At 44.4% G+C, this 21,533-nt stretch overlaps 1 long non-coding RNA gene across 1 annotated transcript; it reads right to left on the bottom strand.

The window, feature by feature from the left end:
• Positions 1 to 15,759: 15,759 nt before the first annotated feature.
• Positions 15,760 to 21,317, bottom strand: LOC143768460 (uncharacterized). The gene is made up of 3 exons (XR_013213875.1): positions 21,229 to 21,317; positions 18,947 to 18,985; positions 15,760 to 16,178 (listed from the first exon to the last, which is right to left on the bottom strand). It is a non-coding gene; the product is annotated as an uncharacterized LOC143768460 (long non-coding RNA).
• Between the last annotated feature and the right edge of the window lie 216 nt (positions 21,318 to 21,533).

Below are 21,533 nucleotides of genomic sequence, written 5' to 3'. Positions count from 1 at the left end.
ACCTTGGGCGTATCTCTTTGATGAGAGAGAGGTTGGCCACGTTTGTTAGCTTTGGACTTTTGATCCCACTTCCTTTTACCTGTAGTGCCAAAACGGGTCTGCATGGATCGTTGAGAAGTATCTGAGGTCTCACCAGATGAGGACACAGAGGAAACAGAAGTAGATCTTTGGCTCCTATTAGTCGGTACTGGTCTTTTCCACCTGTAGGCAGTTTTCCGTTGGAAGTCTGTACTATCACGAAGAAGTTTTTTTGCCTGACTGGTTTTAATTTGAGTTTACCAATCAACCGAAGTTTTATCCAAACTGCTATTAAAAGCTGTAATCATATCTATAGATGCCACTTTCTTAAACTCAAGAAACAGGCTATCAATTTCAGTTTCCAAGGTTACAACCGATTTCTTATTCAGCTCAACAAGTAGTTCCATCAACTGAAATGAGGCCTTGGTACATATCTCCTCCCATTTAGTCATAAACAATTCATCAGTTACTGGAAATGAGGGAAAAACCTGGATACGTAATCCACGTGGAATTAAGTTTTTCTTCAGGTAATTTTCCAAAAAGGCCCTGTTCCACCATAATTTGGTACGCTTATGTAATAGCCTTTTGATTTGAGTTTGTAGAGTGTTAATATCCCCATTGTCACCTATTGCCGTGCTGGCAGAACCACTGTCAAAAACCTGCACAACTTGTACTTGCCAGGCAGCATCCCTCATTTTATAATCCATTTGGGCCTAGAAAAATCTGTACACAGTAAGATAATCAAGCCTACAAATAAGGCCAAAATCCACGTACACACATAGAGTATAGATGTGGAACCAAAGTACAAATATGGTTCAGTGCAACAATTGATAGTACTCCAACCAAAAATAACGCAGCAATAGAAACCAAGAATATAAAAGTGCAGAATTTTATTACAATAAATTACATAAAAAGTACAAGGGATGTGACAGGGGAATAGTCAAAACGTGGGAAAACATAGGGAGACCAGGCACCAACAGGTACATATAGTATAAGTTTAGTAAAATTACTCCATGGTGTGTGCACATGTAGGCTGACTCCCGGCTGATCGGCGCCGCCGACGGTGTCTCTCTGGGCTGGGCCCCGTCCGGGATCAGTATCCCCGCTGACGTTTTCACGTGGGCGGGGCTTCCCTCTTGGTCCGCCCTGCCTGGTGACGCCCTCGGTGACGCTGACTCCTTGGTGCCGTCGGCGCTCCATGCGCCGCCTAATAGCAGTATATCAGTTTACTCTCTGATTGGCCAGCCTGCCTTTTTAAGATAGCTCCTTTCACTCCCCCGGAAGAAGGCTTGAGCGCCGAAACGCGCGTAGGGGACGGTGGGCTTCACAGGGCTCCAGGCACATACAGGTAACTACTATTAATGATGTACTCTAATTCTGATACCCTCTTGGCTGTGGGCTCAGAGGTGGTTTACAGCCCCTCTGTTGTTCGTGTGTTTGCTCCGAGGTGTGTGCCTATATCTTGGGTCTTTTTACATACATTATCACCTTACACACCATGGAGTAATTTTACTAAACTTATACTATATGTACCTGTTGGTGCCTGGTCTCCCTGTGTTTTCCCACGTTTTGGCTATTCCCCTGTCACATCCCTTGTACTTTTTATGTAATTTATTGTAATAAAATTCTGCACTTTTATATTCTTGGTTTCTATTGGTGCGTTATTTTTGGTTGGAGTACTATTAGCCAACATGATGTAAAATCTCTAGTTACTTTCATGTTTGTTAGCCACATTATATATAGTTGTAGATGCCTTTTGTATCTATATAAACAACATGAGCACTTTCCCTATCAGTTTCCTTACAGAGCAGCTGTATCGGGAGTCTATATATAAAAGCTGAAGTTCTATTAACAGCTTTCTCTATGCCCCCACATAAAAGTCAGTGCAGAGAAGGTCTTGTTCTATGAAACTTCTCATTCTCCTAAATAAAGTGGACTGGAAGGAATTTCCTCACCAGTCTGGATAAGATTTTCACGTTGGCAATTTAATTGTTATGTATGATTTGTTTCTTGACATACAATGGGTACGGAAAGTACCCAGGACAACTGGTTGTCATTGAAGGAAACATGAATGCGGCCAAGTACAGAGATATCCTAGATGAAAACCTCTTCCAGAGTGCTCTGGACCTCAGACTTGGCCGAAGGTTCACCTTCGCCACACTGCCAGAGCCCTAACCGAAACCCAATTGAGCATCTCTGGAGAGACCTGAAAATGGCTGTTCACCCACGTTCACCATCCAACCTGACAGAACTGGAGAGGATCTGTAAGGAAGAATGGCAGAGGTTCCCCAAATCCAGGTGTGAAAAACTTGTTGCATCATTCCCAAGAAGACTCATGAATACTTAAGACCATGTGATATTTCAGTTTTTCTTTTTTACTACATTTGTAAAAATTTGTACATTTTTTTTTTCAGTCAAGATGGGGTGCAGAGTGTACATTATTGAGAAAAAAATGAACTTTTTTGAATTTTCCAAATGGCTGCAATGAAACAGAGTGAAAAATTTAAAGGGGTCTGAATACTTTCCGTACCCACTGTATTTTAATAGATTTTGGCATCCATTGAAAACTTATAACTACTAATGGATTTTCAGAGACTTTCCAGCAAAAGTCCATGTGGACTTTTATGTTAGTTTTTCTACCTCTATACAGAAATTCTTTGTTTTTGATTATAAACTCATGTAGATACAAACAGAAAAATGAGTGTGAGTATGAGACATGCTGTACAGGCATAAGAGGTGATCGGAGTGAGTACATAGTATGCGCACTGTGTGACAAAATGACCAAAGACAACTCATCATAGCCTCCATCATGTCTAGTTGGTTGCAACCTCCTTCCAGAGAGCATAAAACATTGACACACATCTAGCAAAATAAAATAAATATACAGATGCAGGTTTCCCCCAGAAAATAATTCTACAGAATGAACTGCAAGTGTGGACTAGGAGAGCAGGAACACTGAGGCTATGTGCGCACATTGCGGATTTTGCTGCGGATCAGCAGTGGATTGGCCTCTGCGGATTCGCAGCAGTTTTCCATGCGTTGTACAGTACCATGTAAACGTATGGAAAATTAAATCCGCAGTGCCCATGCTGCGGAAACGCTGTGTTGTATTTTCCGCAGCATGTCAATTCTTTTTGCAGATCTGCAGGGGTAAAACCTCAGGTGGAATCCGCACAAAAACCACAGGAAATCCACAGTAACTCTGCAGGTAATCCGCAGTGCGTTTTACCTGCGGATTTAGCAAAAATGGTGTGGAAAAATCAGCACACGAATCCGCAACGTGTGCCACCACTAAAGGGTGTTTTCATAGGGTTGATGGTCTTCTCAAAAAAGATTGCTGCTGTGCATATTAGATGGTGGAATTGAAAATCTGTCACAAGAAATCAGGTCTGGAAGTAGAATGGTCTTTGGGAGAGATTTCCGGCAAACACTTTTTTTTTTTCTTTGCCAAATTCTGCCCATATCTGACAGTTAAAAAAAAAATCCTGATTTGCTCTATCAGATGCCACAATCTGATATGTTCTTGCATACATCACTGCCTTTAATCTAGGAGAAAAACATCTCCATATAGGAGGCACAATGCTGACTCAAAGCAATCTATAGGCAATGAATTACAGAACCATCAGGGTATGCATGAGACATCAAAGTGAGGCATTATATTTTCACATTTCAAAGGCAAATAGTGAAAGCATGCAAACCACTGTTCAAACTGTTCAGACATGCAAATCCATACACCGATCTAGTCGACGAAAAGCAGCATGTTTGAGGTGTGGTATCTAGATGTCAGGTTGTCAACAGGAGGGCTTTTAAAAGGAAGGTGCCATCAAAAAAGTGTTTTTTTTTCCAACAATTGAAAAAAATGTATAGTATTAATGTTTTATTTTTTTAAATATATCATTTATTTTTAATGACTCAAAATCTGAAAAATAATTTTAAAAGGTTTGGTATTTCCACTTTTAAACACTAGGGGGAGCAGCTGCTGAAATTTGCCATGAAAACCTAGCTCACATTATGACTGCAGTAAATGTGGGCGGGGTCTGGTCACGTGTGTGATGTCTCCTCTTCTTCCCTTCTGGGTATTTGCAAAAGGATAAGGGAGGATGAAGTTTAGTATCACAGTGAGGAGCCATTTTATTGATGACTGCAAAGTGATACTGACAAGTAGACAGTGTCACCGAGGACTGACGGCAGCACCGATTCTGTTAGTGCTGCCAGCTGTATCATAAGCTGGGGTTAGATACAGGGGTAGTGCAACCTGTGCAGCCGCCACAGGGGTCCCAGAGGTAAGGGGGTCCATTTCTACCTCCAAAGCAGGTGCAATTTTGCATTTTTAAGAGCTCTTGGAATGCAGAGGACCCATATATAATTCTTGCACAGGTGCCCTTTTCTGTCTGTATTCGCCAGTGGTTAGATACATGAAATGTATCACGTGCTGCGATTAGATAACATGCTGGGATTAGATACAGGGATAAGTGTAGTGTGTCACATGAAGGGATGAGATTAGATACGCAGTAGCTAATGTATGTAAGATGTGACTCCACTCTGTCCACTTCTATGGGCGCAGTGTAATGTGTGACCCGCTCCCATAGAAGTGGATGGAGTAGATTGACACACAGTGTAGTGCACTATTTTCACTGTGTTTTTCACAGTATTTTTTTTTTAGCTTAAAGGGGATCTGTCAGTAGCATCAGCCCTCCTAAGCCGTCTACATGGGCATGTAATAATATTAAGCAAGGACACGGCACTCTGTGACAAAATGAGAGTTGGTGCTCAAGTAGGGTATCCAACCCAATGACCAATGTATAGCAATAACTTGGCACTCAGAAAAACACTGAGTGCCAAGTTATTGCTATACATGGGCATGTAAGTCATAGGAAACTGAATAAAATGATACCTTGATAGCTGCGATCCAATGTCTTATTCCAGAAAAATCCATGTTTCCTTATATATAAATGAGCTGTTCAGGACTATGGGCCGGACACTGATCTACATGAGACTCTGCCTCCAGTGTGATGTGTGATGGCCGCTCTCTGCTCTCCTGATCTAACTGCAGAGCTGTGTGTGATTATAACTGACACATCTGCAGGTTCCTCTCCGCTTCAGCTTCTATCTCACAGGCATACAGGGTTGCAATTTTGATATAATGCAGCAGAGCTCAGAGAGCTGCAAAAAATGTGTTTGAAAGAAGACAAAATTCAGTTCTAGTGTCCTGTGTTAGTTACTTCTTGTCTCTCAATGGTATCTCCTCCTTTTTATTTACAGTAATCTCTGGAGGCAGATTCTCATGCAGATCAGTATCCGGCCCATAGTCCTGAAAAGGTCCTTTACATATAAGAAACACATGGATATTTCTGGAATAATACATCGGATTGCAGATATATTTTTATTCAGATTCCTATGACCTGCATGCCCATATAGACGGCTTAGGAGGGTGTATCCTACTGACAGTTTACCTTTAAAGCAACTGCACAGTAAACATTCTCCCTCTCTCACTCATTATTCTGGTATGTGGCAAATATTAATAATTATGGTAATCCTATTTGACCTAAAATGGGAAAGGTTTATTCTGATTTCATGTCAGATATTGAGAAAAACATGCATATGTGTCTTTTTATATAGCGTATGTAAACTTCTAGTTTCAACTGTATATGCCTACTGTCTGTTGCTGGGCAGAACATTACTTCAACACAATGTAAATCCCTGAGCATGCAAAACAGCATAATGCATTATATCAGCACAGATTCTTCTAGGTGGGTGTGTACAGTATCTTCTTAGAAATCTAAACATCCATGTATCACAGTCCGAGTACAGACCATGTTTCACAGACCACCTGAATGTCACGACACAACTGTCGGGTGACCAAGACCAGGGGCTCCTTCCCTGTCCCTAATACTAGGGGGCGCCCTAGCTAGCCATGCTCCCCGAGAAATGATGGCGAAGATGCTGGGGCCTCTAACCCTTGCCTTATCTCCTAAGTTAGCCTTCTTTCTGTTCTCTTCCCCCACCCAGGGAAGAGGGGGCGCTACTGTGCACCGTAGTACACCAACCCGACAAACAAGGCAACACAAACAAGGGTTAAGCGAAAACTCCAGGTATACAAAATATTCACTCACATATAACAGAGGAATGCAACAGGGTGTGAAGGTAGGGGAATAAACCAAAATAGAGAAGGATAAGAAATTACCATACCCACAAACCAATCAACAGTCACTAATAACTCCTTCAACTCTCCTTCTCATACCAACTCCTCTAGCCGTGCAGCAATAAAGCTAGCTCTGACAAGGATTTTTAGCAGAGCCCAGATTATAAAGGGAAAAGGAGTGGCTAACTGAGCACAGCTGTGAGCACAGGGACTTATAACATGGCCGATTAACCCCTGTACTGCCAGAAGAAATAAACACATTTAAAATAAAATAAAGAAGTGCTTCTTCTCTGCGGTAACCTCGTGACACTGAGGTTATCTAAACCTGAACTCGGCCTCATGATATATGATGCTGCCAAATTCGAGTAAGGAGATACACATGACGGTCAGTGCATGACGCTTTTTCAGTTTGCGTTGCCGTGGAGATGGGCAGTGATGTCGCACATCCTCCTGCCCATGGTCCATGGCGCGCGGCGGCCCACCCCACTGCCTGAGTGTATGTGCAGCGCCCCAGGGTCCTGGTCATTGCAGTAATATCATTCTCCTCTAGGGGAGGGTGATGTTACGTTTGGAGGCAAAGAAGGACAACTGCATCCAGGTATCACAAACATGCAACACATTTCACACTCCAGGCCACCAGCGGGAGCCCTGCTCCTATTTATTAGGTCACTCCCCACACTTAGGTAAAACTGGTTGCCTGTAGGGAAAGTTAGTTAGTTGCTGGCTGAGCTTCGCTCAGGTAATTGGTCCCTGACCGGGGTGAGTTCCTGTCAGAGATCGAGGGAGAAGGATACGGAGCTGTGCATGCCCTCAGAGGTGCAGCTCCCAGAAAGAGACATCGAAGGCAGAACTGTATTGCAGTGAGCGTGCAAAGAAGTCATAGCAAATGAGTGAATATCAGAAGGGGACCAGCCCTACACAGGCTGCCTCCTTCTGAGGCGCAGAATCCCGGTAGCCGAAACACCGGGGGAGCAACGACCCTTTATGCCTTGCTCCAGAGACCGGCAGGACAGCTAATTTCACGTTACCTCCGCCCTACACTCAGGAGGCACGGTGGCACCTCTTAGAGGCTGGGGCACGATAGAGTCCCTATAAACCGCCTCAAGGCACCAGTCATAGGGCATTGTCCTATACTATCCGGGGGACAGAGAGAGACATAACATCTACAACAGTTGTGAGGACCTTATGAGAAGCTAGCAGTAAGGGACTAAAACACTGCAGCCCAAAGGAAGGCTACTGATTTCCACCTGGACAAGGGGACTCTGGATTTGCCTCCAAACTGGCTGGACTCTGCCTGCCCTGTGGTCTGGTGCTCTGGACTGTGGATGCTGAAGTCTTCAGTAAAGGTAAAGAGACTGCAACCTTGTGTCCTCGTCATTCCCTACGCCTCTCACCATTCACCATCTACACACTGGGAAGCCCTGGGGATACACTTCACCTGAGGGAAGGTATACCATCTAGCTGCCATAACATCAACCCAGCGGACTCCTTAACACAGTGTCGGTCACCCTGACCGAATACCACAGGTGGCGTCACGAACACAAACTTTATCCCTTTAAAGACCTTTCCCTTTTACACGGACGTCCCAGGGCCACGGACCGGGTCAGCCACAGTGACATCCCCCTGTGAACCGCAGGACCCAGTACCGAGTACCCCACGGCCCCATGGGGGCGCTCCATTTGAGTCGCTCACCAGGGCAGTGGGGTACTCGGTACCGGGTCCGGTCGCTCTTAAAGGGGATGTCATGTGGCTGCGACCCGGTCCGTGGTCCTGGGACTCAATTAAAGGGGTATTGGGAAAGTCTATTTTCGTGACACCACATGTGGTTCTCGGTCAGTAGGGACTGACGCCGCTTAAAGGGGTCCTCTGGGGTGATGGTATGGCGGCTGGATGGTGACGCTTCCCACAGGTGAAGAGGGGTCCCCAAGGCTCCCAAGGTATATGGCAGGGATGATGTGTTGCCGGTAAAGAACAGAGGACTCAGGGTTGCAGTCTTTACCTGGTTTACTGTTGGTAGCAGGCCACAGTCCAGGGCACCGGCAACAGGTACAGAAGGAGTCCAGGCAGCCCGGAAACAAGAAGGAAGTCCCCTTGGCAGGTCAGGTTGGGAGCCTTCCTCTATGCGCTGGGTTTCTCGTACCTTGCAACCTGTGGTTTGCTGGCAAAGTACTCCTTTCTCTCTCGTGTCCTGGGACAGAACCTGCACTGCAAACAGCTTGAACTGTACTCTTGGGAGTCTCTGAGGCCAGTCTCACACGTCCAGATAATTCCGGTACCGGAAAAATCGGTACCGGAGTTATCCGTGTCCATGTGTCCGTGTGCTCACGTGGCACATCAGTATGGCACAGGTGCGGCAGCCGTGTGCCGCCCGTGTGCCGACTGAGGACCACACGGACCATACAGGAGACAGCGCTAGAGTTAAGCGCTGTCCCCTGCTTTCAGCATTCATTCCTTCTCCCCAGCAGCGTTCGCTGGAGAGAAGGAATGAAAAATCAAGGTTTTCTTATTTTTTTTGTTTAAAATAAAGTTCGTGGTCACCTCCCACCCCCTGTGCGCCCGCCCGCTTGCATTAAAATACTCACCCAGCTCCCGCGATGCCTCCTCTCAGCGCCGGCAACTTGTCCTGTGTGAGCGGTCACGTGGTACCGCTCATTACAGTGATGAATATGCGGCTCCACCCCTATGCGGCTCCTGCTTTGCCTCAGGTATGGTATGGGCAGTATACTTATAGTCCTATGCCCTCCGGCTCTGCTGTGGACCTTACAGCTATCCACAACCTCTGGCTCCCGGTGCCCGGTTTCTGCGCTCTGGCTCTTAGGGGCCTAGTCGTTGCCTCCTTGAGCCCTCAATCTCACCTCTGCTCCTTTCCTGTCTGCTCCAGACTGAACCCAACTCGACTGACTTCACTCCTCCTCTAGACCTGGATCTTTATTCAGGGAAGCTGCCCCAAAACCGGGTTTTGAGCTCCCCCTCCTGGCCTGGATTCAGAAGGTGTTGTGTGTGAGATTACCTGTCAAAAGGATCCCTCTTGTCTCCAGGCATAGCACTACCCTCCCCGAGAGGAAGGCAGCACTACTGTGGTACCCGAACTCCTGGGGTGCCACAAGTACACATTATGATGGGTTTGAGCGCCGATTCGCTGAGGGTTCTTCTCACTCCCACATAAACATTCCAGCCCTCTTTTATTGACCACGCCTCCTGACAAAGCCAAGGCGGTGAAACACGTGCCCATGCTCCATCTTATCCTGTCAACACGCCTGCACTTTCTTGCCATCATGTCCCAAGGTGCTAGTATATAGCCATGATCGGTAGAAATTTATCACCAGCTACCCTGGGTTGCATTAATGCTTTAGTCACTTATCATTCTGGGTGTTCAGTGGACCATTGTTAGGCAATTAAGCCCATTCATTCATATTTCAGCATAGTCTCCCTGGCACTCTGATTATTGTACTCATGATTGTATAGCATTGCATACTGCAGGTGTTGTGTCAGGATATTTGTGTTGTCTACCAATGCACTTTACACCATCTAGGTACACTGACTGTTTTAGCTGTTATTGCTCACTCACTCCTTTATTTTTGTCTGTGTGAATTTATATTTTTCTAAATAATAAATTTTGTATTGATTAACTATCAACCCCTATCTGGTATGGATTTTGTGCACAATCATATTTTGAACGAATTTATATTCTTTCTGATACTATTTAATTGATCCATTGCCTTGTTCTTTGGTTCTCATGATATATGATGCTGCCAAATTCGAGTCAGGAGATCCACATGACGGTCAGTGCATGACTCTTTTTCAATTTTCCATGTCACAATCTGTATTTTAAAAAACTGAAGAGAAATCTTGCAATTTTACTGGACACTTATCGTAATTTAGACTCAAACTTCCTGTCTTTTACAGAATACTTTTCAGAAGTCTCATAGTCATCACAGACAGGTTTACAATGAACGGTTACACCTTGATATACAGTAGATAACACAACGTCCACCATTCACATTAGTTAATATCACAGCTCACCTCTTCCCCTCCCTTTACAATGAGCTTTGCTATAATACAATACATGGTCATTATATACTTCAATACAGCTAAAGCCTCATTCACACATCGATTTTGAAGATCAGTATTTTTCACGGATAGAACACATACCCACTATAGTCTATGGTTCTGTTCACTTGTCCACTGACAACCCAAAATGCCATCCATGTGCAACCTGTGCACTGTCCTTTTTCAATATTGTAATGTATAGGAGATGCTTTGCAGTTTTTCTTTCTTTTGGCAAATATAATGAGAAAATCATTGATGAAATACTTATGAAAAAAAGTGATAAACTGACCAAACACTGATGAAAATCTAATTCAAACAGTGATGAAAATGGGTCACTGTATTTTACATACTAAGGAAAGCTTGAAAACATGATGTGTAGGGGGTCATGAGGACTGGAGTTTGGGGAACACTATTCTAAAAGAATAGGAAGCAGGAGCCTAGTGGCCTATCTAACATATACATATATATATTTCTATATAACCTGAGGAAAGCAAGAGGTAGAGGTTAAAACACAGAATTCAACGATGTGTCATGTCATGGTGTGCACTGTTCACTTATGCTGAAGATTTTATCACCTGGTGATTATCATTGTCTGGACCACAGCAGATACTGCCGTGCTTGTATGCTAGTCTGACTGCACCCCCTTCTGTGATCAGCAGCTCACTTTCTATAGACAATGCACAAAGAGATCCTGGTGTGGGCAGGGTTAGCTTTCTCAGCTCAGCTGCATTTCTAAATCTAAAAACTGTGATTGTATCAGAACCACAGCACCCAGTAAACTACGTGATACATCGTTGGATTAAGGGATTTCCTACATCAGGCTGGTCTTAGATGAAGTAGCAAAAACCTGCTGATAGTTTCCCGTTCAGTTTTAGCACAAAAGCAATATATGACTCATAAAGTACAGAAAAGAACAAATGAGGCACCTTGAAAGATGCATGAGTGTGGGTTTTGGCTTTTAAAATTCTTTTTTCCCACAGCACATATCTCTAAAAGTAATAGGAGATATCTCTAGGCCTTGAGGAGTCAACATTAGCAACAGAGCCTCAAGGTGTAGTAATTGAAAGACAGAAAAGCTGGCACTTCTAATGCTCCCTCTAGGAATGCATTCAGACACACATAACTAGCTGATGGGTAGATATAGTGGTGCTCAGTTGGAGATAAAGCAGTACAAAATTGTGAGCAAAAACAGCATGAAATACTAAATGAGAGCGGCACTCACCACTGATACGTGAAAATAGAGCAATTTATTGTGGGCGTCACATGAGGAGAGGAGAAATAAAGAGGTAAGTAAGAGACAGCTGTTTCGCCTAAACCAAGTTTCTTCAGGAGCCTTGTGATAATAATAGTGTTAGTACGGTGGCTTTGATCAATATGATGCTATTATTCCACTGAATATGCTGGCAATATGAGGTTGAGGTGTTATTTGTTCCTTGTATGTGGTATTATTAGGAATAATGGTCTTATAGAGGATTTTGTTCAGTAAAAGGATGGTGGTGGTGGTGATAATATGTGGTCAGTATGGAGGTATTGTCTATTCCATGTATGTGACATTATCTACTATATAATTGTCTAAGGGTCACTTCCGTCTGTCTGTCTGTGCTTCTGTCTGTCTGTCTGTCACGGATATTCATTGGTCGCGGCCTCTGTCTGTCATGGAAATCCAAGTCGCTGATTGGTCGCAGCAAAACGGCCACGACCAATCAGCGACGGGCACAGTCCGGCGGCAAAATGGCCGCTCCTTACTCCCCGCAGTCAGTGCCCGCTCCATACTCCCCTCCAGTCAGCGCTGACACAGGGTTAATGGCAGCGGTAACAGACTGCGTTATGCCGCGGGTAACGCACTCCGTTACCGCTGCTATTAACCCTGTGTGACCAACTTTTTACTATTGATGCTGCCTATGCGGCATCAATAGTAAAAAGATCTAATGCTAAAAATAATAAAAAAAATTAAAAAATAGTTATATACTCACCGTCCGTCGGCCCCTCGGATCCAGAACCGGCCTTTCCCGCTCCTCGCGACGCCCCGGTGACCGCTCCATGCATTGCGGTCTTGCAAGATGATGACGTAGCGGTCTCGCGAGACTGCTACGTCATCATCTCGTGAGACCACAATGCACTCTTGGGACCGGAGCGCGCGAGGAGCGTCGGTAACCGCTTCGCCTGCATCCGGGGCGAACGGAAGGTGAGTATATAACTATATTTTATTTTAATTCTTTTTTTTTAACAGGGATATGATGCCCACATTGCTATATACTGCGTGTGCTGTGCAATATACTACTTGGGCTGTGCTATATACTGCATGGCTGTGCAATATACTACGTGGGCTGGGCAATATATTACGTGGCTGTGCAATATACTACGTGGGCTGTGCAATATACTACGTGGGCTGTGCAATATACTACGTGGGCTGTGCTATATACTGCGTGGGCTGTGCAATATACTACGTGGGCTGTGCAATATACTACGTGGGCTGTGTTGTACACTACGTGGCCTGTGTTATACACTATGTGGGCTGTGTTATACACTACATGGCCTGTGTTATACACTACATGGGCTGTGTTATACAATACGTGGCCTGTGTTATACACTACGTGGGCTGTGTTATACACTACGTGGGCTGTGTTATATACTGCGTGCGTGGGCTGTTATATACTACGTGAGCTGTGTTATATGCTACGTTGGCTGTTATAAACTATGTGGCTGTGTTATATGCTATGTGGGCTGTTATACACTCCGTGGGCTGTGCTATATGCTACATGGCTGTGCTATATACTCCGTGGGCTGTGTAATATATTATGTGGCTGTGCTATATACTCCGTGGGCTGTGCTATATACTACATGGCTGTGCTATATACTATGTGGCTGTGCTATATACTATGTGGCTGTGCTATATACTATGTGGCTGTGCTATATACTATGTGGCTGTGCTATATACTATGTGGCTGTGCAATATACTATGTGGCTGTGCTATTTACTACGTGGGCTGTTATATACTACATGGCCGGCCGCGAACAATCAGCGACAGGCGCAGTCCGGCTGCGAATTGGTGCGGGATTTTAACCACGCTTCGCTAATTGGTCACGGCCGGCCGAATCCTGTGTATTCAATGTATTATTCTAAAATCTTCATAAATAAACTACATACATATTCTAGAATACCCGATGCGTTAGAATCGGGCTACCATCTGGTCTAGTATATAATTGTCTAAGGGTCACTTCCGTCTTACTGTCTGTCCTTCTGTCTGTCTTTCTGTCTGTCACAGAAATCCCAAGTCGCTGATTGGTCGCGGCAAAACGGCCATGACCAATCAGCGACGGGCACAGTCCGGTGGCAAAATAGCCGCTCCACTCCCCGCAGTCAGTGTCCCCTCCATACTCCCCCCCAGTCAGCAGTCACACAGGGTTAATGGCAGCGTTAACGGACTGCGTTATGCCGCGGTGTAACGCACTCCGTTAACGCTGCTATTAACCCTGTGTGACCAACTTTTTACTATTGATGCTGCCTATGCGTCATCAATAGTAAAAAGATCTAATGTTATAAATAATTAAAAAAATAAAAATTAATTATATACTCGTGGCTGTGCTATATACTACTTGGCTGTGCTATATACTAAGTGGCTGTGCAATATACTAAGTGGCTGTGCAATATATTATGTGGCTGTGCAATATACTACGTGGCTGGGCAATATGCTACGTGTCTGTGCTATATACTATGTGTCTGAGCTATATACTACGTGTCTGTGCTATATAGTACGTGTCTGTGCTATATACTACGTGGCTGGGCAATATACTACGTGGCTCGGCAATATACTACGTGTCTGTGCTATATATTACGTGTCTGTGCTATATACTACGTGTCTGTGCTATATACTATGTGGCTGTGCAATATACTACGTGGCTGTGGTATATACTACGTGGCTGGGCAATATACTACGTGGCTGGGCAATATACTACGTGGCTGGGCAATATACTACGTGGCTGGGCAATATACTATGTGGCTGGGCAATATACTACGTGGGCTGGGCAATATACTACGTGGGCTGGGCAATATACTACGTGGGCTGTGTTATATGCTAGGTGGGCTGTGTTATATACTACGTGGGCTGTGTTATACGCTACTTGGCTGTGCTATATTTCTCTGCTGTATCTGTGCATCATGAATCGTGGTATGTGTTAAAGAGGGGGGCCCACTGAGACTTCTTTCGCCCGGGGCCCGCAAAAACCTGGAGCTGGCCCTGGCTTCACTGATTAGTCACGCCCGGCCGCGAACAATCAGCAATAGGCGCAGTCCGCCCGGGAATTGGTGCGGAATTTGAACCACGCTTCGTTAATTGGTCGCGGCTGGCCGGCTGAATCCTGTGTATAAATTGCATTATTCTGAAAACTTTATAAATAAACTACATACATATTCTAGAATACCCGATGCGTTAGAATCGGGCCACCATCTAGCTGGTAATATTGGTCTTAGTATAGTTGACTTTGCACATACACATTAGATTAACGTATATCAAAACCACTGATATCGGCGGGCTTGACCAACAGTCTACTGTACACTCACCGGCCACTTTATTAGGTACACCATGCTAGTAACGGGTTGGACCCCCTTTTGCCTTCAGAACTGCCTCAATTCTTCGTGGCATAGATTCAACAAGGTGCTGGAAGCATTCCTCAGAGATTTTGGTCCATATTGACATGATGGCATCACACAGTTGCCGCAGATTTGTCGGCTGCACATCCCAAAGATGCTCCATACAAGGCAGGATGGATCCATGCTTTCATGTTGTTTACGCCAAATTCTGACCCTACCATCCGAATGTCGCAGCAGAAATCGAGACTCATCAGACCAAGCAACGTTTTTCCAATCTTCTACTGTCCAATTTCGATGAGCTTGTACAAATTGTAGCCTCAGTTTCCTGTTCTTAGCTGAAAGGAGTGGTACCCGGTGTGGTCTTCTGCTGCTGTAGCCCATCTGCCTCAAAGTTCGACGCACTGTGCATTCAGAGATGCTCTTAGGCCTACCTTGGTTGTAACGGGTGGCGATTTGAGTCACTGTTGCCTTTCTATCAGCTCGAACCAGTCTGCCCATTTTCCTCTGACCTCTGGCATCAACAAGGCATTTCCGCCCACAGAACTGCCGCTCACTGGATTTTTTTTCTTTTTCGGACCATTCTCAGTAAACCCTAGAGATGGTTGTGCGTGAAAATCCCAGTAGATCAGCAGTTTCTGAAATACTCAGACCAGCCCTTCTGGCACCAACAACCATGCCACGTTCAAAGGCACTCAAATCACCTTTCTTCCCCATACTGATGCTCGGTTTGAACTGCAGGAGATTGTCTTGATCATGTCTACATGCCTAAATGCACTGAGTTGCCGCCATGTGATTGGCTGATTAGAAATTAAGTGTTAACAAGAAGTTGGACAGGTGTACCTAATAAAGTGGCCAGTGAGTGTATATGGAGGCTTCCTGACTCTCCTAACAGATGATGATGGAGGCAACAATGAGCCGCCATGTTCGATTTCAATTCTTTTATTGTCTCCTAGGGAACACAAGAATGCTGGCGAGTGTTCCTGTGTGATTGGGCACTTGGGAGAGATAGCTGCTAGCTGAATGATCAACTTACAGCTTTCTATTGTGTATGGGGGCTTAAGGGAATTCACAGGAGGAATAACTCATTCAGCCAGTGCATGGTCAGGTTTAGGCCTCATTCAGAAGTACACTCAGACTGATCTTCAGACGTGTTTGGTCAGGGTTTCATTCATGAGTGTTTCATCCATTTCTCTCATATGTAAAAAAAAAACATAAAAATTGTCTCAGGATTTTCAAGCTTCTTCTACCAGTCAGTGAAAAACAGCACAACGATGCAATTGCGATGCTACCAGTGTGATGTCCATTTTTGCATTGGCAAGTTTGTTTCTGTGACTCTGATCAAAAACAGGCGCATCTTTTTTTTCTTCGCCGACACTGTCTGCAAAAGAAAAAAAAACACAGGCAGACAAAAAAAAAAAAAAGAAAATGGACATGTAACAGGGATGTGTGGATACAGCCTCAACCCTCCTTCACACGTCGATTTTTCAAGGGCCGCAAATACTGACACACACCCATTGTATTCCATGGTGATGCACACATGTCAGGTTTTTCCCACAGACAGTGTATCCGTGTGAAAAACCCGCAGACATGTCAGATTTTTGTCAGCATCACAGGCAAAATGAGGGCCCCACACTGATGACACACAGATGCAATCCATGTCTCATCAGAGTGACACGTACCGGCACCTTAGAAAAGCTGTACAGTTTGCGCTGTTCCCAGGCGCCGGCTGCTAAAGGCAGCTCTCATCATTGCCACTTAGGGTATGTGTCCACGGTCAGTAAACGCTGCTTGTTTGACGCTGCGCAGAGCTGCAGCGTCAAACACGCAGCGTCCAGATGTTCCAGCATAGTGGAGGGGATTTTATGAAATCCCGTGTCCACTATGCGTGGAAACACGCATCCGACTTCCCTGCGACTCCGGACATGCTGCGCGTCTTTTCAGATCGCAGCATGTCCGTGCTACCTGCGGCGACGCTGCGTCGCCGCAAGTAATATCACAGGGCGCTATGCGAGGGTGCAATGATCTCGGATGTGTACAGTTAACACATCCGGCATCATTGCGTCCCAGAAAGGGGGCGGGGCTTAGCGCTGAGCGGCTTCGCCGCTCCGGCGATACCGCCGGCCATCCTGAACGTGGACATGTACCCTTAGTCTCCCTGATATCAGCACGACCAGGCAACAATGATAGAAGTTGTATTCAGCACAGCCGTGTCCCTCCTGTGTAAAATAAAGAATTACTCGTGCGCAGTTTTCATAACCAGCAGAGGGAAAGCCCACGCTTAGGGACTGATGTCAACCCCTTTCCGACATTGGGCGTAATAGTACGCCGATGTCGGACTACCTCCCTTTGATGCAGGCTCCGGTGGTGAGCCCACATCTTTCCCAGTACGTCATCTGTTTTGAACAGCTGACATGTGCAAGGAATAGCTGTCGGTGGAATCGGGATCCACCCGCGGCTATTAACCCATTTAATGCCGCTGTCAAACGCTGACAGCGGCATTTAACTCGCGCTTCCGACCATCGAGCCAGAAACCCGCCCCATCACGTGAACGCGGGTCACCGGTTCATTCACATGACAACCAGAGGTCTCCTGGAGATCTCTATGGTTGTCACTGCTGGATTGCTGTGTGTGCCACCCAGCTGTCGGCATTCATAGCAAGAGAATAATTCTACTACACAGAGGCGGTCTGATCATCGCCTCTATGTAGCAGAGCCGATTGGGTTGTGGCAGCTTCTAGTCTCCCATGGAAACTATTGGAGCATGTCATAAGTAAAAAAAAAAGTTTTTAAAAATATTAAAAAAAATAAAAGTTCAAATCACCCCCGTTTCGCTCCATTCAAAATAAAACAATACAAAAATCAAACATACACATATTTGGTATCGCCGCATTCAGAATCCCCCGATCTATCAATAAAAAAAGGATTAACTTGATTTCTAAACGGCGTAGCAAGGAAAAAAGTCAAAACGTCAGAACTACGTTTTTTGGTCACAGCGACATTGCACTAAAATGCAATAACGGGTGATCATAAGATCGTATCTGCACTAAAATGCTACAATTAAAAACGCAAGCTCGGCACGCAAAAAATACACCCTCACACAACCCGAGATCACAAAAACTGGAGACGCTATGGGTATCGGAAAATGGCGCAATTGTTTTTACCGAAATTTGGAATTTTATTTCACAACTTAGATAAAAAGGAACCTTGACATGTTTAGTGTCTATGAACGTGTAATGACCTGGAGAATCATAATGGCAGGTCACTTTTAGCTTTTAGTGAACTTAGTAAAAAAGCCGAACAAAAAACAAGTGTGGGATTGCACTTTTTTTGCAATTTCACCGCACTTGTAATTTTTTTCCAGTTTTCTAGTACATGACATGGTAAAACCAATGGTGTCGTTCAAAAGTATAACTCGTCCCGCAAAAAAACAAGCCCTCACATGGCCATATTGATGGAAAAATAAAAAAAGTTATGGCTCTGAGAAGAAGGGGAGCAAAAAACGAAAACGCAAAACAGAAATACCTCTGGGGTTAAAGGGGTTAATAATCTGGGATAAGGGGGCAATATTCCAAAAGGCACCCAGGCTATTAGTAGCAGTTCACAGATGTTTGCTTAGCATTTCCTGCTGAATTTACGAGGACCCCAGAAAAAAATGACATAAGATCCCTCTATAAATTTGAACCAGCAAAGGCTAAACAGACGCTATGGGTTGATATTAATAGCCTGGGAAGGGGCCAGAGATATTGACCCCCCCAGACTACCAAAATCAACCCTCAGTCACCCTCGAAATGGCACATCAATAAGATGGCACTTAGCCTCACACTTCCCATTTGCCCTGTGGCAGTGGGAAGTTGGGTAATAGGGTTGGGGTTGATGTCACCTTTGTATTGTTAGGTGACGTCAAGCCCTGGGGTTAGTAATGGAGAGGTGTCTATAAGACGTCCCCATTGCTAACCCCATAGTAAGTATTGAAAGAACCACACAGCAAAAATAAAATCCCTTATTTGAAATAAAATATATAAAACAAACACCGTTTTACAAATTTATTTAAAAATGAAAACAAAGTTATACTCACCTTTAATTATTCCACTGAAGCCCTTGTCCCCTGTAAAAAAAAACTAAGATAATAAACAACCATATCTCTCACCCATCAGATATGAAGGTAATCCTCCAATGTCCATGTCCCCTATAAGAGACAAAAAATAATAAACACAAAGTACACAAAGATCAAGACAACCCACCCGGTAGACCAATTATATCGGGTATCCAATGCCTTACCGCTAATTTATCAAAATATGTGGACTGTCACCTGCAGAAAATTGTGTCACAGTTACCAGCTTATCTTAAAGACAGTGCACACATTTTAAGGCTTCTACAGGATATTCAATGGCAGGACCATTTCATACTTGGCACATTGGATATCACCTCTTTATATACAGTAATTGATCATACTAAAGGGTGCAATGCCGCTAAATATTTTTTAAACAAATTTTCAAATCTCAAAGGAGCAAATTGAGTTTTTATGTGATTCCATGCAATTAATTTTAACCCACAATTATTTTATCTATAATAAGGACTACTACTCCCAGCAGTGGGGTACTGCTATGGGGACCAGGTTCGCGCCCAGTTACGCTAACCTCTATGTGGGGGGATGGGAGGAAACTACCATCTACCCAGAGGGGCGACTGAGGGCGGGCCTGGTCCTCTGGCAGCGTTTTATTGATGACATCGTTTTTATATGGTCAGATGGATCTAACACTCTTAATAAATTTTTAAATGATTTAAATAAAAATGAGTTTCTTTTAAAATTCACATCTAACATCAGTACGAATGTCATCAATTTTTTAGATTTACAAATTTTTATCGAAAATAGTGCCATTCAAACGAGGACCTTTTACAAACCCACAGATACCAACAGTTTTATTCCCCTGGACAGCTGCCATCTCCCAGTTTGGCTACTGAACATTCCCAAAAGTCAATTTATGAGAATCTACCGGAATTGTTCAAGAAATGAGTACTTTAGTAGGGAAGCTGAAATAATGACAAAAAAATTCTTACAAAAAGGGTATAAACAAGATACTCTGGGAATATCTAGAGATAATGCCCTGACAAAACCACGTCAGGACTTGATAAATCCTATTGGAAAGCAGAAGACAACTAATGAGTGTATCCCCATAATCACCCAGTATAACGCCAACTCACACCTTTTACGTAAAATAGTGAATAAACATTGGCATTTACTGAAGGATGATAAGGTGATTGGGGACAAAATTTCGACTCGGCCCAGATTCATATACAAAAAGGCCCAGAATTTGGGAAATATGGTTGCCCCCACTGTACAGAATAGACCACCCCTTGTCAATCACTCCTACTTCCAGAATTCATTAAAAGGCTTCTTTCCATGTCGCAGGTGCTTCATGTGTAAACATACTAACACACATAAGACCATTAATATAGAAAAAGGTGATCTGAACTATAAAATAAGAGACTTTATCACGTGTTCAACAACAGGAGTTATTTATATGATCAAGTGCCCATGCAATAAATTGTATGTGGGGCGCACAAAACGAGCTTTAAAAACCAGAATTAATGAACACATGCGTAACATAAAGAAGAAATTTACAGGTCACCCACTTTCTAAGCACTTCATAGAAGTACATGGTGGAAGGGTCCAAACAATGGAAATCTCCGGTATTGAAATCACACACCCGCACTGGAGAGGTGGGGACTTTATAAAATCTATGTCCAGGACTGAGAGCAAATGGATTTTTTTATTAGATACGATAATCCCTAGAGGATTAAACTATGGAGTGGAGTTGTTTGGTTTTTACTGAAGGAAGGATCGCGGATGTTATATAAGGACCCATAAGTCGGGCAAGGACCAGCCCTGAGGAAGAAAACAGCAGTTTTCAAAACGCGTAGGCTGTGTTGGTCCTTACCGCGATCGGTATCGAATGTTGTAGTCACGTGGGGCGGTCACCTGTCTCACTGCGTCACACAGGTCCTAGACGCGCCGCTCACTATACTCGCACTGTGCGGCGCTGTCAGCCCTGGACGGAGTGTCCCTGCCTCCAACTTCAGCTCGGTACACGGAGCAGCTGCCACCGGCCGGGGCAGCTCTCCGATACAGATACTCCAGTAAAGACTCTACTCACATTATCCAGGAACCTCAAGGATCCACAGCGATGGACAAGTGATCCAGCTTGACTTTGAATGTATTCTTTTATTCAGGCTGTACGACTTTACTGCGGGCTTCAGACTGTTGAAGGTACTTACTTGTTATTGAGGCTACATTATTAAAACTGCGGGCTGCAGTATTCCAACGGTTCCTCCATCTGGGAGGTGTATGACCTCAGTGCACTTTTGAGCTCACCAGCGCGAAATACCTATACCATTTTATAAAAAATAATAAACAACCATATCCCTCACCTGTCCGAAGTGAAGATAATCCATACTGTCCCATGCCATAATCCATCTCTGCGACATCTGATTTTCAAACTGAACTGTGCCATGATGCGACCGTTCACGCTGAAAACCAGGACACAATGAGCTACTGCGAAGGCAGCTTCAGTGACGAACGGTGACGTCATAAAGGATGCTACCTGTCACTGAAGCTGTACTCTCATGGGCAGTTCACTGTGTGTAGCCTGATGAACTGTGGAGACGTCAATGAGATCACCGCTAGCACCATGAGAAAATTACAGCAGACAAGGGCCATTACTAACTCCTGGGCT

Source organism: Ranitomeya variabilis, chromosome 4 (assembly GCF_051348905.1).
Source record: "Ranitomeya variabilis isolate aRanVar5 chromosome 4, aRanVar5.hap1, whole genome shotgun sequence".
NCBI classification, from domain to species: domain Eukaryota; kingdom Metazoa; phylum Chordata; class Amphibia; order Anura; family Dendrobatidae; genus Ranitomeya; species Ranitomeya variabilis.
The sequence above is the reverse complement of the archived record's forward strand: the minus strand, read 5'-3'. Positions and strand labels throughout refer to the sequence as shown.